Source organism: Halyomorpha halys, unplaced genomic scaffold, assembly GCF_000696795.3.
Source record: "Halyomorpha halys isolate HHAL.00 unplaced genomic scaffold, Hhal_1.1 Scaffold927.1, whole genome shotgun sequence".
In the NCBI taxonomy this organism is placed as follows: Eukaryota; Metazoa; Arthropoda; class Insecta; order Hemiptera; family Pentatomidae; genus Halyomorpha; species Halyomorpha halys.
This window is the reverse complement of record NW_027107562.1, coordinates 294,635-315,339: the sequence shown is the minus strand read 5'-3', so window position 1 is coordinate 315,339 and position 20,705 is coordinate 294,635.

Genomic DNA, 20,705 nt, shown 5'->3' with positions numbered 1-20,705 from the left:
TCAATAATACAACTATATTGAGGCGAAGTTTCACAACTTTATCGTTTGCATAATCATGCCCTCACTACAATTAAAGAAATAGTTTTTACTAGAAGATGATAGAAATAGAGTTTCTTCAACTAATTATTTTTAAAAAATTGGATTGTAAAATAGGTCCATTATAAACGCTATATTAATATTTCAGTTTAATCCTCTCTGTGTTTATAAAATCATGTTTGCTTGGTCGATAGTGTTTGTATATTCCAAAAAAGGATTAGCTAAGATGCTTTTATGCATTAGTTTAAGAGAAAAAATTCATTTTCGTGAACTAATGATTTTTTATTTCCGAAAGGAAAATCAGCTGAACAGATCGTTAAGAAAATTGTCAGTGTTTATGGCGATGATGCATTAGTAGAAAGCACCATCCGTGTGGTTTGCTCGGTTCAGAACCGGACATATACAACTTCCTAATCAGACCCAAAGCGCTCGGGTGTCCTTCATCTGTTGACCAAATTCAAGCATTGATCACCTCGAATCTAAACTGAAACGTCTTATGAATGGCGCAGTACGATTTATTTTGGGGATCACCAAAGATAAGCATATAACCCAGTATTACGCCGAGCTGAAGTCCCTCTATCTATCCTTCCGATGACAGTATTTCCTAGCTTTCTTTCTATTCCTAGTAATTGATACTCAACGGCTCTTCAATATTCTAGAAACCCTAAAATTGAAATTCTGACATCTACCCTCCTCCTCACCGAACTGCTGCGTTTGATAAATCATTTACCCGAGCAGCATATCACCGGAACTCCATTCGCTAGAACGTACGTCATGTACCAACCCTTCCCTCGTTTAAAACCCGTCTATTTAACTACTTTGTATTTAAGCAATCTAATCTAATATTATAATAATACAGATAATTTTTTTTTCTTCCCTATATTTGAAATTATTTATATGCAATTTGAATATAAGTTATAATTAAGTGTGGCCACACTGTTGTTTAGCCAATATATGTTATTATAAAATTAAAGTTACCTTTGTAATTGTTCTAAAGGGACCTAGAACCAGAATAATAAACTATTTATCATTTCAAGAAAACGTTTGTGTATACACTCGTATCTGTGCCAAGCGCTAAATTTAGTCTTCGTTTTTCTTTTTTATCACCTGAATGTACCCACGACGTGTATTGGCCAGAATGTGTCTAATTTCCAACCTAAATTAAGACGTCTGATCATAAATAATTTGGCCTGAGATACTTATATTTATGTGAAGGGGTTCGGTAATTGTAAAATAAATGAAAGCCATAACGGAAAGTCATGTTACAATTATTAATTATAATTATGTACTTGAATTGTATAATTAATAAGTTTATTTAATAAAGATTTTGGTGCCAACGACTCAAATCTGTACTTGTCCCAATATTTGTGAGGCTTACCTTATCCCATTCTTTTATAGCGGAATCAAACCTCCCTCACGACCGTCCAGGATATGCTAATGACACGAAGCCTTCCGATGACGGGGGGTACATCCTACTCGGAAGGAGGGCTGTCTGTCACTGCTCCTCAGGATATTTTATTAAGAAGTGGAGGATGCGGCTCCCGGAGATGGACAGATAAGAGATGGTGTAGACGATAGGGTAGCGGGGGGTACCGGACTAGTTTTTGTCGAGAGTTGACATTTACTGTCCCGGCTTGGAGTCGTAAGTAATCCCCTCGCCTGGAGGATTAGCCCCTCGGGCCGTTGAGAGCTGGCCTGCGGTCAGCGGTTTGGCCCTCGGTGCTCGACAGACACCTGGCAGGATTAGGGTCCTCTTATTGCTTCCAAGAGAACAACCTTGTTGTGTCTCTTACGATCCTAACTGGATATTGGAGCTGTGTAATATGTCCAGTCGTCACTCATCGGCTCATGAAACCAATTCATGTTTCTATTGTCACTTACTAAATGATGGGACAAGAAGGTCTTATTCCTCTGGGACGTACATACATAATAGCTTTTTTTAGCAAAACTCTACTAATGCAAAAAAATCCAAGAGCCCAAGTGGAGTTAAAGTCTTAGTTAGGGTCTAACGTCTTCTACCTTTATTAAAGTTATTATTAACAATATTATTAATTGTTAAAGCCACCTCAATCGACTCACTATTTTTGAAGAAAAGCTTGAAAGAAAAAAAAATAGCTCGAATTCAAATATTTATTTGGTGAGGCCAACAATATAATAAAACAAAAGTGTTAAAATAAAATAATAAATATCAATCAAAGTAAAAAAAGGCTTTTTAGACAAAATAAACTAGAAAAATTAATTATGAAATGAAATAAACATATTTACAAAATCAATAACTATATTTAAAATAAAATACTGAATGACGGTACAGAAAAAAAAGACGATAAACTCCGATAGGCTAGAGGAAAATCACCAGTTCATATAAATAATAATCATTGCAACTCTCAAACTGGTCGAAAGTTGGTGGGCCCACATCTGTACTGGCTCTTTAATGAATTCAGTATTCAAGCCCTTAATTAAATTAATTTAAATTGTATTCATTAACGCAATGGACTTTATTATGTATTTATTACAATCAACAGTCAAGATGTACAAAAACCAATATGGCTACACTCTCACTTAATCAGGGGATACAGAGTCTAGTTATTGTAATGGTCAAAATTAATAACCAAAATGTATTTAAACCACAATAGCTAAACTAATATCCTGACAGGGTCTGGTAATCTGCTTTAATAGTCACAATTAACTAAAAAAAAAAACGCATAACGTACGCAGACAAGGCTGGTAATGAACTATAGTAGATGTCTAATTAGCATGAACTGATTTAAAAACCGTAGATCGTCGGCCTGTTACTAGGTGACGCCTTAGCAACTGTTTCTCAAAAAATATAAAGAAAATAATAAAAATAAATTTAAATACTAAGTTTAAATAAAATTAATTGTATCCAATTTAAGTCTCAAAACAATATATATATATATATATATCTTTATATGTCCAACGTTTCGGCCAATTCGGCCATCCTCATGGACAATCTATCATAAAAACTTTTATTATATATATTCTTTTAACCATTTTAAACAAACAACAATATTAATAATAGATTATCATACCTTAAATACAATTTTAAAAAACTTTATCCCGGCTATTCTGCCCAGATCAATAATTTCAGTCCACAATTACCCCCCTATGAGAGTCAAAACATCGACAACAACATCATATAAAATCATATAATTTTATTAATAAGAAATCCTTGAGGTCAGGCATATGATTTATTTATTTCAACTTTATTTTGGTTAAATTCCCTATTGTCTTTTATTATAATTCATATCGAGGTTAATTATAATTATCAACATATATTTTATAAACATAGCTTCAAACCTCTGCTTGATGTTGGTTCAGATATCTTGTATCTGTTTTATAATTCAGTGTTTAAGTAATGTTTTCTGATATGTAAATGGACTCAAGTATTTTTCTTTTAAATGTATTATTTTCATTATTTAAAATTATAGTATTTTCATAATCGAATGCTGGTTTTTGGGTGCATACTGCATTAGTGCTGTTTTATTGGGACCCTTCTGGTTTTAAAAATCATTACATTCTATCTATTAAATAAATAGATAAATAATAAGACTAATTACAAATTGATTATTGAACTTGGCGTTATCAATTAATAACTATTAAAATTAAGTTAAAGATAAGTAGATTTTCATTTCAGTGAAAGAAAATATTTGAATTCAAAAAGAGAATGATGAATCTCAGGAACTGACAAAACAACGTTACTTAAGATGGTGTAATTGGGTACCGCATCCTTCCACCTAAGACAATCCACCGAACCTCAATTATATCCTCAGCAATAACTACAGGAAGATCTGGTTAGCACGCCGATGAGGAAATTAAACCAATACGGTTCAGGGAAACGTTCTCCTTTTAATCTGAGCACAGGAGGTTAAATAGAGCAAAACCTTGCGGAACACAACAATGTTGGGATGATGGGTTTCTGCAGTCGGCCTAATGATGGGTTGTCGTCTGGTAGGCATCGGTGGCCAGCCTCACTTAGGTTTTTTTTTAGAGGTGTCGCGAAAACCCATCCACCCACCAATATCGGCAACCCGGGTATTTTTTCCTTCAGTTTTTTGGGTTTGGGAGCAGATGGTAGCCAGACTTGATTGAAAATCCCTTACATTGGCAGATCTAGCCAACCAATTTGGCCATAGTATATATTTCAGTGATGACAATGCACTATTCGCGTCTGAAGTCTTGGAATTTCTGACTCTCATCAATCAGTGTTTAAAAAAAAAAAAAAACTATACAAAAAATAATACTGCATTATTTTATTAGAGAAATACTTAATTTTTCCCAAACACATCAGATTGCTTTATAACAAGGGATATGATTCCTATGTAGTAAAACAATATTTTAAAAAAATTAAAATTAAAATGTGTACCTCTACAACCCACGAAGGGTTAAGGGTGCAGTAATGTTACTAGGCCAACGGTTGTGAAAGGAGACGATTTAGTTAGGATCACGCTCGACCCATTTTATGAGCCTGGGTGGATCTTAGGAGGGCTGCAGAACACACAGAGTTGATTCACGGCTACAGTGTAACAGAAAACACTTTGAACCCGGATCCTTAGAGTTAATAGCATCGTGGCTTACCACAGTGCTCCCTAAAAAAATATTTAAATTTTAATAAATGTTATTTTTACATAAATGTGTAATAAAAATATAGAACTTGAATTTGAACAAAATATTGTATAAAACTATTTTTATTGAATAATAATAATACAATCAAGATACTTGGGTAGCATTAAAGTATTCATTCAAACCATATATACAAACTCAATAAAGAAAAAAAGGAAGAAAAAAAAAATTCAATGGTAACAAAGTAAAAAATTATGATAGTGTTAAGATGATCTAAAAGCAAAAAATTTAAAATTAATGAAATTCCTTGAGGATGACCGAATTGGCCAAAACGTTGGACTGTTGAAGATGTTGAGAATTAAGATGGATACCATTTAATTTATATTAAAAAATAAAAAATGAAGAAAGTATGTTACGGCGCGCGCATAAAAAAAACGCAGCTAAAGGTTAAAAATTATATTTTTTCTTTCACAGCTCCATATCTTAGAAACTATCTACAACACTAGAAAATCTGATAGAACATCATTTAAAGTAGAGTACATTTGCTAAAATATGAGCTCTAATAGAGCTGTTTATGTTTGATAGTTTCCGAGATACTGTTTAGTAAAAAATCAGTAGTTTTTTAATTAATTTTGGAAAGACTATATATCTATAATTAGTGCTAATAGAATAACAGATATCTATTAGTACTAAAATTGAGCTTATTTAATATATTATAATGAGATATTTATCTTCATAGGTGTAGTAGTTTTCATGATGTTTAACAAAATATATTCACCTTAAATGGTTTTAATTATTCAGATGAAAGTTTTGATGAAAAAAATATATCTCAGGATTATTAGACGTAGAGATGTCTACCAGAACTGAAATTAAAGCTAATTTAACCTACTATAAAAGTAGTTTATGATACTTCGTAGGAGTAGTAGTATTATTTATATTATTTTTATATTATGTGATTAGTTTTATTTTTATTATACTTTTGATATAGATTGTTATTGATTTGTATGATTAAAAATCAAGAAAGCATTATTTTTCTTTATGCATTTCTGTATCATTATTATGTTAAATTAATTTTTTTTTTAGAAATTTTGTTATTATTTTATTTTTATTTTCTTCTACTTCTGTATATATTGTTATTATGAGAATTTGACCACTAATGCTTAATTTGTGGCAGATTGTAGTAACTCTCTTCAATGAAATAAACTGATAATAATGTATAATATATTATGATGATAATATTGTATGATGTACTATTTTAATTTTAATGAAGGGTAAGAAAAAAAGGATGATAATACTTTCCACTCATGCCTTTTTCCATGCCGTAGCTATAGACTGTAGCTAGACTATACCACCTTAACTGGACTCATATCAACATCTTATAATGCCACAAGGCAATCGAAGCGAAAAACACATTAAAGTATATATAATACATGAAATATATTGTATATATGTATGAACTAATGTTATAATTCTTAATGAAGGGTACGAAAAAAAAATCTAAATTATGAAATAATTTACTGAACGAATTTTGGGTATTCATGATGTGTTAAATGTAAAATGTTATTGTGAGCTGCCCTATTTTTAAAGCCATTTTAAATGCATGAGAGCTCCTAACGGATTTTCTGAGCAACTTGTTTTATAACCTTTCCTTCCAAAAACTTCATGTTATTGTTTACTTCTAAGTTTTTACTATAGAAATTTATTACAACATGCCTAAAGTGGAAGTTGTGTGAAAATATGGCCCCTCAGTGCCTTGATGATCTTCTAAATTGTGAAGAAGAGAATCAATATGAGCTAATTGACAGCTGTCATTACATTATTATTATTGTCATTCATTGCTTTATTAGTTATAAAAACATCCAAAACAATACTGACAGAATTAAAACACAAACTACGAGCAAGTAATATGTATAATACTAAATTGCTTGTTACTACGACAACAAACAAAATTTTCACGAGCTCCTCTGGTATGTTGCGTGACGTCATTCTGAATTTAACAGACTCTCAACCATGTTACATGTTGTATAGTTTTTACATGGTAAAAGAACGAAATATTTCTCTATTTAACATGAATGTTTCTATTTAACACGCTTTAACATGTTAAACTGTATATCATGAATTCCCCAGTTAAATATACTCTAAGAAATACCTTCGTTTTACCCCGAATGGTTTGTAAAACGCTTTAAAAACTCTTTAAAGAATGGAAATGAATCTTTTCATCAAATTATGTTAAATAGTTCCAATAGGTTATATAACAAATGCACAAAGGTGATTTATGTAAATGCGAAGGGTTTACACATAGTGTTGGTTGGGAACTATAGTGGCCATACTTTATCCGGCCAACGGCAGCCCAACATCTTTATTCATGAAAAATCCTCTCATTGGCTTTCTGGAAATTAGTCAGTACCGCACTCAATCACTTGGGGGTATTAGTAGTCATTTCATTTCCATTAAACTCCTTTAATATTTCACAGAGTTCTTTTGAAGTCAAATTTATTTCCCATTTGGGGCTAATGTATTGAGCCGTGAGTTGCAACCGCTGAATCTTATCCGTGTTCGATTCCACCATCTCTTGGTTGGAATTACGTACACCATACACTTTACTGTCAAAAATACACTAATTTTTACAATTAACATAATAATCTTATAATAATAACATAATAACAATATAATCTTGTACTAATTTTAAATATATTGTTAAATTATAAATTGGGAGGGAGATAGATGAAATGTAACTTAAATATGATTAGATGTTTTCAATATCTATATAGAATCTATAGATATCTATGTATTCTCATACTATGTTTATCATTTGTTTCTTTTGTTTTATTATTACCAAAGATTTCTTAGAGGATTTTATTTATTTTGCGTTCTTATTTGTTTCCTACCTTAATAAACAAAACTGTGCTGCCCAACTGTATTAAGTTGCTAAATACATAGTATACTTAAATCTAGTCGGACCATTTTAAAAAAAATTTATGTAATAAAGATGTCAAAAAATAAAATAAAAAAATGTAATCTGCACCGCTACAAGCCATGAAGGGTCAGGTGTGCATTACTTTGTAAAAAGGTTTTGTTACCAGACCAACGGTTGTGCAAGGAGGTGGTGATATGGTCAGAATCACGCTCGACCGACAGATTTTTAATTAAGGGTACCGACTTTATGAGGATGGGTGGATCTCGTAGGGCTCCCGAACTCACAGGGTTGACTCAACGGCAACAGATAACAGATAATTATTATCCGGTCTGCAACAACCGGGCAAATAAACAATCTTATCAACATATAATAAAAAAAAAGAATACCGTTATAATATTTTTTAAAAAGTCAACAATACATTTATATATGATAGAAAAAATGTTTATACAGTACCACTAACTATTTACTAAATTGATATTAATTCATTATCATTATTATTTTCATATTAAACCAAGCTAATAGTAATTTAATTTTATTGGATAATTTAAAATTTTATATTTCTAATTATTAGTATAAATTCTTCTTTATAATCTATTTAATCCTTATAGCAAGAGTGAAAGCTTTTACATCTGAATATATTTTTTAATTTATATAATCATTTTAATATTTTATGAAATAAAAAGAAATGAGTTGGATAATAATAAAATAAAATAAATCACAAATGAGGTTAAAATTAAGATGCAGAAAACTTAGAAAACAAATAAGGCTATATATTAATATAAAAAAGCAAAAAGTCCATTATATTATATAGTTAGTAATTGTAATATTATTTTAATTATCAGAAAGTAAAAAAAAAGACATCTTTATGTGCTCGGTAAACGTCCCTTCTAAATGGTTAAATATGGTCCTGCTTATAAAGTAATAAAATTTAATGATAATAATAACAATAATTTACATTAATAAATAGTTAAATTGAAAAAAAAATTAAAATTATTTCTTATTGATTAATGAATAAGATAAGTTAGCACGGCTTAAAAACAGAGAATTTATATGGCTCTCTCATTAGCAATTACTTATATAAAAAATATAATTTTATCCTTTCTCACGAATTTTATTAAAAATTTCTCAGTATCCTATCATACTATAATTGAAGACAAACGAAATTGAATCGAGGAAATTAGAAAAGCACGTTGTTATAGGCCGCATGACTCAGGCGGCCAACGCACAACCAGGATGTACTCCCAGAAGGGGATACTTCGGCCCGGAACAAGATTTGATTTGCTGCTATGCGGATCCTATTCTATAGCTAAGATTAAAGGATGCTCGGACAGATATTGCTGATTACAGTGATCTGGCTATCTAATTCGGATTTTTATATGCACAGGAGGCTCTTGTTATAGCGTGTTAATATGCTATCATGCTATAGCGGTCTTTATATTTCTGTTATAACAAAATGAATGAGTAGAATAATTATTATAATCATGTATGAATCATGTTTTGAGGCGGAAATTAAAAGAACTGAAGAATAAACCCAAAGGAACATTTTAGTAGAAGTATTCTGGAATCTAATTTAAAAATAAATGTTCTGACAAAACAGTCTTTGAAATACAAAGCACTCATCTCTAATGGCTGATAGATCTTTCCTGATTCACTCAAACAGATAGTATAAAAAAAACAAAAAAAATATTTGGTGTTATAGGTACCATGGGTTCGTCATAAATGTGTTTACATAAGTTTTTAAAGGAGTAAGTCTTCCATTGAAAAATAAAATATCATGTAGTTGGCAAGACATGTGGAATGAAAGTGTGCCAAGTAAAAAACAACTAAACCATGGACCATGTCAAATCGTTCGATGAAAAGAAATGTAAGAGAAATAAAAATAAAAAGATTTGAATATTCCTGAAAATAGATGAAACAATGAATATATAAAATGATAGGTAAAATGTGAATATGCACTATTATATATTTGGTAAATATAAATAATACAGTTAAACAATATTTAATATAAAAATAAATAATAAAGAAAATATAAAAGATAAAGAAACTGCAGAAAAATGATAAAATGCTTGATAAATCAGAAAAAAACATAAGAAAATTTCTTTGATAGTAAAAAATGATGCTGAAACAATAAAAGAAAAATTTAACGAGAAAATTGATGAAACTTAAATTATACTGGTTGTTTATCAAACTTAAAAAATAAAATTAACCTAAAGAGCTCTGGTTAAAAGAAAAAAAACATTAATAAATAATGAGGTGTAGATAGTTGACCGTAGATTAATGCTTGGAGAAAAGCACTAGCCACAACCCCTGATGAAGACCTGAAACTCAGGTCGAAACGTCGGCATATAATAAATAAATATGGTTTTGTTTATTTATGTTGTTCTTTGCTGACCGCACCCCCCGACAAACTTCTCCAAGAATTAATAAATAATAAGGGTAGATGCTATTACAATATTGTACAATTTAATTGTTATTAATACAATATGATTACTATTGCCATTATATGTGGGTTATAGAACAGAAAGATATATGCAAACAAATGGTGAGATACTTGCATTGGTGAAAATGTATAGCTATAAAGATGGATGCAGGCAGGTGAAATTGATGAAAGATAGTGTAGAAGGAGGTGAAACATATGAAAATAGGTGAACAGACCGAATATAAATGAAAATTGTTGAAGAAATAAGAAGTAAAGGGTAAACTGCACACACTTTAACTAGGTAAGATAGAACAGAACTATTATCTCTAATCCAACGAGGTTGCCACTACAGTAGATAGGAATTACCTCTGCTAGCAACAACTTACGTGGAGATTCTTACAGTATTGAAATACATTTACAGAGGGCACGATTTAAGATGCTCTGGAGTAAAATGAATAGGAAAATACAGGTAGTTAGGTGAGTTTAGAATTTATCAAATTTAGTTAATGGATAATAATAATAATCCGAGAAAGGATGAAAACTAAGCAAACACCTTATTTAGGTAAACTGATGTACATTCTTTTCCGTTAAATCAATGAGTGAAAGCCCTTATTCTGAGTTAAAAAACCATGACTGAGTTTGAAGAGGGGGGACTTTCGCACAGCCTACCCCAAGGAGACGGTTGCGTCATGGACCCCCCGCGTCACGGCGGAAAGGAGACCCGGCCGGGATGATTAGAGATGCTCGGGCTGTTATCCTTCTTCGAGAGCGGCTGCTTGGGGTTCGCTTTCAGATCTTGTCCCCGACAAAGAGTATCTGCCATCTACTGGTGTCCGGTGTCCCATCTACGTGGCGTTTCGCTTATCAAACCAACTTCTTGACGGGTATCATCGTCTCGTTTGTTCGATACTTCCACCTCTATCTCGTCACGTATTCGTGGGGGGTAACTTGTGCGGCAATATTCCTCAGGGTATAATGACAAAACGAAAGCGCGACGTAAAACGAGACAGCATTGTTTTAAATTTTAAAACTCCTGCAATTGCTTCCAAATCAACATTCAATCAAGATCTCACCTGCAGTATCCTTTGATCATATTTACATTATTCCTTTCGAACAGAACCGCTATCAAAGACTAAAACTAGATAAACGTCTAGCTTGAGATCCTTATAAAAACCTGAAAAGACAGGAAATTGAACGTCGTTTCCGACTTAACCTTCCTTAACCACCCAAATCCACATGAAAGCAACAATTTCAACTGATCAACAGGTTTTTCGTTTATCAGTCTGATAAATATTTTTTTTTAGTAATTTCACTTAACCTATTTATGAGCCATTCAGTTGACAAGGTAAATCCTTAAAATCATTCCTGATATTTTCAATATTGATTCCATAACAATTTAGCATTGAATAAATTTTCGAGTGTAGAATGTAATAAACTGTTAATGAATGTACATTTTAGTAAACTGTTTTATTTTTTTGCTATACTTTTTCAAAAGAAAAATATTTTATTTATTTTTGAAATTTACAACTATATAAAAAAAATACAATAAGTAAATCTGATACTTGTTTCAGAACACATGTTATTCTTGGGAAGAAACCAACCAATGGAGGTACTTAAATCATTGCTTTTAATTAGAATATCTCGTGGCCACCTTCTAATTAAAAGGATTATCAGCATGAGAAATTAAGGACTAATGAGTTTGGGTGGGTTAGGATTTTGGAATGAAAGGAGGTATACCTATTTCGAGCCAAATTTGCAATGAATGGGAAGTTGAAGTCTTTATGGATGAGTTTATTTGTGACGTAATAAGGAGCATCAAGGATTTTGGATTGTAAGGATTGGATACGGGATAAATTTGCAGGTTTGATGGAACCTCAACAATCTATTCCGTATATCCAAATCGGTTTATCATCATAGTGTACAATCAGAAAAAGATTAAAATTTCATGAAGATATATAATATTAAAAGTACTTTTCCTAAAACTGTGAATAAAATAAAAAAATGAAAATAATCCTCCAATGGTGTTCCATCACAACTAGACTAGGCTTCCATGGGTCCAAACTATATTTGTGTGGACCGACACTAAGAGTAATTCCAAATTTATGGGAAAGTCTAAATTGGGCAATCTATAAATGAAAATATGTATTGTTTAAATAAAATAAATTGTATCCAATTTATGTCTCAAAACATTCTTTATTTCTTTATTTGTCCAACGTTTCGGCCACTTCGGTCATCTTCTAGGACAATCTATATCAACTATATCAAAACAGCGTTTATTACACATAGATTTTTAAAAAAACAACGTTATTATTAATAAAATGGCATTCCTTAAATACAAATTTACATTCACATCAATCATTTAAAAACTTTTTTCAGGAATTTCTGCCCAGGTCAGCAATTTCAGTCAAAATTACCCTATGAGAAAATAAAATATTATGGAATTATGTTAATTTATTAATAAGCTATCCTAAGCTTATGTCTAATAACCTATTTTGTCACTCTTCACATTAGCATTATAACAGTTAATTACAATAAATTTAACACTATTATACTTTGTTATCACAACAATATTTGTTCCTTACATTCAGGTCAGGCATATAATTTATTTATTTCGAATATATTTTGGTTAAGTTTCCTACTTCTTGTATTATTAAAATTCATATCCAAGTTATTTATAAATATTAACATAAGTTTTTATTTATATTTTACATAAATCAATTTTGCTTAAAATCTCTGTGTAGTGTTCTGTTTTAAAATTTACTACATAGTTATTTTTGCCTCATATGTAAATATACTCAAGTATTTTTCTATTAAATGTATTATTATCTTTATGTAAAATTATTTTATTGTCAGAATCGAATTTGTGCTGTTTTTTTGCAGCATGCTGCATTAGTGCTGTTTTATTTGAATCTTTCTTTTTGTTTTTTATATAATTATTGATTGGGTTGATACATTCTATTTTATGATAGATTGTCCTTGAGGATTGCCGAAATGTTGGACTTCTGAAGAAATATAGATTGTTTTGTGACTTAAATTGAATATAGTAATAATTAGTCTGAAGAAAGTGAAAAGATTATAAATAATGAAAATATGTATTTACTAGAGTAGATGAAGATTTATAAAATAGGTAATGTTAATAGTTCTTTTGTGTCAATGTACCAAAGTATATTGAGCGAATCATTAAAGAAGGAGGCACAAAGCAAAGTGTGAGAAAGAGTGAGAGACGGCACGCGATCCTCGATGTCTTCATACACTTCCTCTTTGATTTACCTCATCCGGAACATTAGTCCCTCTTCTCATGCAACCCTCGAGGCAATAAACTAAAATTTTACAGTGTCTTAACTGTTGAACAGAACGAGCCCACAATTTATTCCCCGCGAATTGAGTGTTACACTGGTTTATGTTGGAGTATTCTAATTTCTGCTTCACTTCCTTACATCTTATTCGACAGCCTTGTTTCTTTTCAATCGTCTACATTTGACATTTGATAATTATTATGTTTGCGGCTGTAACTGACTTCCATGTGAGGATGTAAAACAAGCAGTCGTAACTTGTCGTTTTGTATTAGCTTTGAACACATATTCTGTATTTAGAATTAATGCATGTGCCCTTGGAATGTTCAACAAGAAAAATAATTCCTTAATTTTTAATGCTCACGAACGTCTAGATTCTTGTTTCTCTACCTCTTGTAGCAATTACTGTTTGCATGGAGTCGTTGCTTGTCTTGTCTTACACTACCTACTCAACTCTACGGGTGGACCTATCTATCCTCTTGATATATTCCGGTTGAGATTTCTGGACAACCGCATAGTCTTAAAAAAAAAGTGGAAAGTCATATTAGGTTTAAAGAGAAAGAGGGAAAACTTTATTAAAAACAACAAAGAAGGGTATGCTAGACTTCATTAGATTGCTAACACAATATACGTATTGGAATCTAATCAGATTTTTTTTCAATCTTAAAATACATAGGCATAAGAAGTAAACAAGAACAATATGTAATAATAGAATAGAATTTTTTTTTTTTTTTTGTTTGGTTCTTTTATCATTTTTTTCTTTTTCATGATTTTTTATCGTATTCCTATACTTTTTTTTTTAAATATTTTTTTAATGACTTTAAAAGAATATTTGATAAATATAAAGTGATATATATATAAATATGCATAAAAAAATAAATAAGAAAAAAGGAAGAAAGATAAAAGAAAGAGTGATTAACCAAAAAAAAATTAATAAAGTTTAGAAGAAAAAAATAGTGAAAAAGAATAAAAAAGATAAAATAAAACCAAAGCGATGAAACGATCAACTTAACATTATCATATAAACAAACTATTCGTTGAAAAAAAAACAGTTTGTTTATATCATAGTTGATCTAATATTAAAAGTTTTAAAAATTAATGAAATTGTGACAAAATAGGGTGATTTTAATTTTAATTAATGACCTGGGCAGAATAGCCTGCATAACATTTTTAAATAATTGGATTGAGGTGTAAATTTATATTTAAGATTGTCCTTAAAATCATACATAAAGACCTTAAAGTTCCCTATGTAACCGATCTAGCCCGAACCAGATATCACTCCTTTCATTATAAACTCTCTAACCACTCAATCCCCTAGTTTCTAATCTTGCATCTAATCCATTCCTGACAATCCTCCGAGGGGCCTGAAAAGAAGTTGGCCACGAGACCAGCTAATGTAAAATGTTATTAGAGTGCTACCAATGGGTAGTTTCTCTACACGCCTGTAACACTCCAATTTAACTTAGATCAGATTTAATAAATTTATTATAATGTACAGTTGTAAATACTAATAAATAAATATTAAAAAAAAAAAGATTGTCCTTGAGGATGGCCTGGCCGAATCGGCCGGAACGTTGGACTGTTGATGTCATAATAAAGTGTGTCGAGACTTAATATGGACACCAATTGATTTATTTGAATAATAAAAATTACATAAGCAATCTATTTTTAAGAGTTATTACGTCTCCTGTTCAGTTTAAATCTAATAGTTTACGTTTTTTTTTTATATATACTTATTATTGTCTACTTTACATTATTATTTTAATTTTTGTTCATTTTTATATAATTTTATTTTCACATATATTTACTTGATGTGTAACTCTACTTTAGTTTACATTTTTTTAATCTTATTATCCTACATTGTCAAAATATTTTTAGTTTTTTTTTGTATCTTTTTTAAGCACTGATGAAACTCTACAAAGTAGGGCGAAACGCCTGCCAAAAAATAGTTGCCAGTTTGTTCAGATACAATTTGTAGGACCAGAATCAAGGAGGAGTGAGAACTTAACTCTATTAACTATCATATAAACAAACTGTTTTTTGTTTTTGTTATTTTCAACTAATACGTTGTTTATATGATAATGTTAAGTTGATCTAAAATTAAAAGTTTTAAAAATTAATAAAATTGTGACAAAATAGGGTAATTTGAATTGTAATTAATGACCTTGGCAGAATAACGTTTTTAAATAATTGAATGTGAGGTGTAAAATTACATTTAAGATTGTCCTTGAGAATCGCCGAATTGGCCGAAACGTTAGACTATTGAAATAATAAAGAGTGTTGAGACTTAACGTGGATACCAATTGATTTATTTAAACAACAAATACCAGTCTCAAGAAATTGAAAATATATATAAAGTAATATTTATTGATTATTTAATTGTTACAGATAGATATATAGATTAATTTTTTGTAGAAAGACAATTGTTATAAATAGTTACATGATTATAGATAGATAAACAGATTACTATTCTTACAGACAGATAAATAGATCTATTCATTTTGCATATAATTGTATTTTATACTAAAATTATAGTATATTTGTTCATTTTAATATAATTTTCTTTTACTTATATTTACATAACTTTTAACCCTAAGTTACTTTAATATTTTGTATCTTATTATCCTACATTGTCAAAATCTTTTATATTTTTTGTGAGTCGACAACACAAATAATTAAAGCTGATCTATTAGTTGCAACGTTTTAAGCCTTTGTCAGGGCTTAAAAACGAAAAAAAAAGATAACCAGTAGTATTGGAATAAATATACTTATATTATAGTAAATATACTTATATTTTCATCTTCTCTTGTTATTCTGTGTCTCCTTTTATTCATTATAGTAGTTATTTTGTGTTTTTGTTTTGAACCCTGATGAAGGCCTGAAATACAATAGTTCTCATGGAATTAAAATAATAATAATAAATAAATAAAAGAAAATACAATCACGAAAAACGTTGCGTATACAAGTATGATGTAAAATTAAAATGAAAAATAATACAAGAAAGAGAAATAAAAATATCATAATATTAACTATAATAATTTTCTAATTTAGGAAAACTAAATTAAAGTTAAATGTGTAATACGTAACTAATTATATGTCAAAATATTTTTAGTTTTTTTTATATTTCTTCAGCCTCGATGAAGCACAACAAAGTCAGGTGAACCGTCAGCATATAAATAGACGTTAAATTTATATTTTGAAAAATGCGGTCAATCATCTATATGTATAATTATTCAGGTTACCCAAGATTTTTAAAAACGCAGTTTAAAATATGGTAGTGCAATCGGCCCTTAGTCGATTCGGTGTAAAAGATTAGAGACTAAAGTGTAACGTAACAAGAGCCCACGTTAGTCGCTAGAGATAAAGCTACCGAAATTTAAATAAGGAATGAATAATATATAACTTATTAAAAAAAAATAGCTCCAAGAAATACGAGATACAAAAAAAAAAAAGAGTTAGAAGAAGGGAGTGAATTAAAATTACGACTCCATGATGGGGAGGAATTAGTTTACGGTAGGCGGTGTTTTGGGACTACGAGGACCCTCTTGGAGGCCGATTATCGTGACAATAATGAGAAAACCGTTCATCAGCTATTTATGACGCCTTATAAATATTACGTTGTCGTTTTAATCAACTACCTAATTCCGGGGAGGCCGGGTCGTGTGATTTACTGAGGAGGATCGGACACAGTTTTGGAAGTCGGAACCGATGTAGTCTTTGTAGTGCCGGCTACCCCAAGTCTCCCTTAATAACTTCTCAGTTAGTGGAGGAAAATATTTCCTTCCAACGAGTCTTTAGGAAACAAAATCAAAATTAATAATTGATGGTTCCTGAGATTGTATATATCCAGTTGGTATTATAATGAAGGTTGGGTTACCTCAGGGTTCATTACTTATTTTTCTTTTTTACTGTTCACCATTTTTGGTCTTCAATATTTTTATAGTGCACTCTAAGGGGCATCGTTGTTCATCTCCAATTTTTTTAAATTTATTTATTGACATTAACATAAAAATACATCAAGTAAATTTGATGTAAGATCATAATGGTTTGATACAAGCAAGAAGAAAACAAACCATCGGTAGGACTCTAATAACTTATTCTGGAGTTCTGGGAATGATCAGATTCTCCACTCAAGTTCAGTGTTCGCGGCTTTAGTGCACTTGCTCAGCCTCCACTGGCTCACTACCAGTGATGCGGTGAGATGGATCTTTTGAGCTCTGCTCTACCCCTCACACGTGGGGGATAGAGTGGGCTCTGGGATCCACATCCAGGATGTTTATCCTTCAGTTTGTATATATTTTAAGAGCTTTTTTTTTTTTCATTTATTTATTTATTTATTTTTATTTTAGTATGAATGTGATCATTCAGCACTATTACCTATTGCCCACAATTGTGTGGCAGATTGTAATGTCCATCAATAAATAAAAAGTATTTAAAAAAAATAATAATCACATATTTACATTAGAAGGTCTGGAGATAGTCTTCTTTTCAGGCGCAAGGAGGATTGTCAGGAATATGCAGGAAGGGTATGCAAAGTTAGAAAGTAATTTGGAAGGTTAGAGATCTTATGATGAAATGATTGATAACTGGTTTGGGCTAGATCGGTTATATATAGAACATTAAGGTCTTTATGGTTGATTTTATTTGTGACGTTAGGAGCGTTGAGGATTAGATGAAGGATTTTGGATTGGACACGAGAGGAAATTTTTAAGTTTTAGTGGAGCTCCAAAGCTCAACTTATTATAGACTTGTAAATCAGCATTTTGTAAGGGCTAGACAGTTTGTCTAGTATGTACTGTAATAGTCAGAATCGACGTGCAGTTTTCGATTTAGAACGAATGGTAAAGGTGATTTTATGGGATTTGTTGGAATTTATTTTAATCCCCCAATTTCGGCACAATTCTTATTTAATCCCAATTTAGGGATTGGAGAGTTTGAGATGGAGCTGTGCCATCTGGGATGTGCAGAAGTAACGCCAATTATATCGACGAAAGGGCTCATCCCGAAGTCAGCATTGAACAGATGGACTGGAATTACCACTTAATGCACTAAGAGAAGATTAACAAACGGTTCTGTTAGATACAATAAAAATCGTGAGGAAGTTCTTAAATGTTTGATTAAATTTAAATCTGTAGGTGGTTGGACCATATTCCCCACATCAGTTCTGAATCCGCGATTGCGATTAGAATTGACGAATAATAATATTATGAGTGTTGAATTGAACAGAATTGGATTTATTATTAAATTATACAAGTATAAATAACTTTGTTTCATCCACATGAGTCTAGTTTATTATAACTGCACGTTGACTCACTATAAAAACAATGAATATAAATAACAATACTTCATTACATTTTATAATTAAATTAATTTAGAGAGGTCATGTAGATCAGTCTTTTGTAATGAGTTGGAAGTTTGGACCATTTGTCTAATAAGTGCTGTAATAGTTGGAATCTGCGTGCAGTTTCCTGTCTTTTCAGGCTTGTGTGAGGATTCCAAGTCAGTCGTTTGTCGAGATGTAGTCCTAAGTAAAGGATCTGATCGACAGGAATAAGTGGGGTATTATTGAATGATACTGTAAGGCAAGAGGTCATGGGTTTACGACGAAGGGTAAATGTGATTTGGTGGGATTTATTGGAATTAATTTTAATCTGGACATGCGGAGTTGAGTTATGAGGCTCCTAAACCATCGAATTCCTCTCGAATCCAATCCTTACAGTCCAAAATCCTTCGTAAAATCCTTAATGCTCCTTATTTAGTCACAAATCAAATAATCCATCAGGACCTCGATGTCCCATATGTTGCCGATTTGGCCATAACCAGATAACAATCCTTCCATAATAAACTTCCCAACCACCCAAACCAACTCGTTTCTAACCTAGCTTCTTCTTCACTACCTAATAATCCTCCTAGGGGTCTGAAAAGAAGATGGCTTCGAGATCTTCTCCTTTAGAAATGTTTTTGGAGTTCTATCAATGGATAGATTCTCCGCATGTTTGTATCATGTCATAATATCACATACAGCAAAGTTACTTGATGTGTATATATATGTATATACAGTTGTAAATAACAATAAATAAATTATTAAAAAAAAAATTAATTTAGACCTTCATCATAAATGACACTATAATAAAAAAAAAAAAAAAACGGGATAAAAAGAAAACACAATTAATGAACTGGCCAATAATTATCCCTAATCATAACACTTGTGTGTAGACCATCACGGCTTAAGGAATTCAGTGAATTGCTTGCTGACATTATGAACCAGTGAATCTTGTTAAGTTATTCCATATTATTGATTCGAAGCATGTCTTGTAAAATGTGTACATCACTGGGTGCAGAGAGAAATCCTCGTAAATATTTGTGTCTGTCTTCTATTAGCTTTTCACTGTAGAGAAGGATGTGAAACAGGCTGTTAGAAATGAATTGGTTACAGAAAGTTCAGGTTTCTCAGGCTTTGAAGAAAAAACTTTTGTTTTTCGTGTAAAACTTAATTAATTCGGGATTAGAAACTGAATAATTATAATGGCTGAAGGTTCGATGCCAACATAAACACTCTCTGTCTTGAAACATCTTTTCAGTGACGCCCGTCCAAACTCATATCTTCAAGATCAGTCGACGCAATTCTCCTACCTACGCTTCGGGCGACTCGGCTTCTGACGATTCGCCTTTACTAAGCCCTTCAACTTTATGCTTCTTTCTTATTCGCGCAATGTTATTACTTGAATTATATTTACCGAGCTCAGTTCCCGCAACTCTGCGTTCCGTAACCTCCTAAATTCTCTTCTTTACTCGCTCTTTTTCAGTATATCTATATTATTAAAGTATTCTTTTGCCTGATGAAATTGAATTACTATCATTTGCGATCTACTTACAATCGTCTCGGTCTCTTTCATATCTAGAACTTATGACGTCCTCGCATCTCCTCAAGAGCCCATAAAGACAAGGAAAGAAGAAGAGACGGAGCATGAATTACCATTAGCTACTTCCATTCTGCTGAAGTATGTGGAGGTGATATTGCGTGGGCGAACGGCACCCCATTCGGCGGGAGAGTTCCAAAGGGATTCCATATAATTCACTTTTCTCTCCAGCAACCAATTTACCTCGGGACCGCTGGAAGGCTAAATCATTCCCTCTCGCGCTTCCAGCTGCATTTTCATTTTATTATCCGTCCTCGGGTTGGATGTTTCAATCTGATAAGACGGAGGAGTATGGGATCGCTGTCCTGCCAATCATGTTTATGATCCTCGATGTCCTACAGTTTCCTGTGACCAAGGTCGAACTGGATCCGTCGTATAATATTTACTTGATCAGTGCCATATATATAGCAGTAGTAAACGAAAGTATCTATATTGATAACTTTTTCACGACTGTTGTAGGTGTGCATTTTTTTTTGGCGGGTCTTGTGGATCAGTTAATAACACAACTTTGTATTAATATATCTTTTGCGACCAAAAAA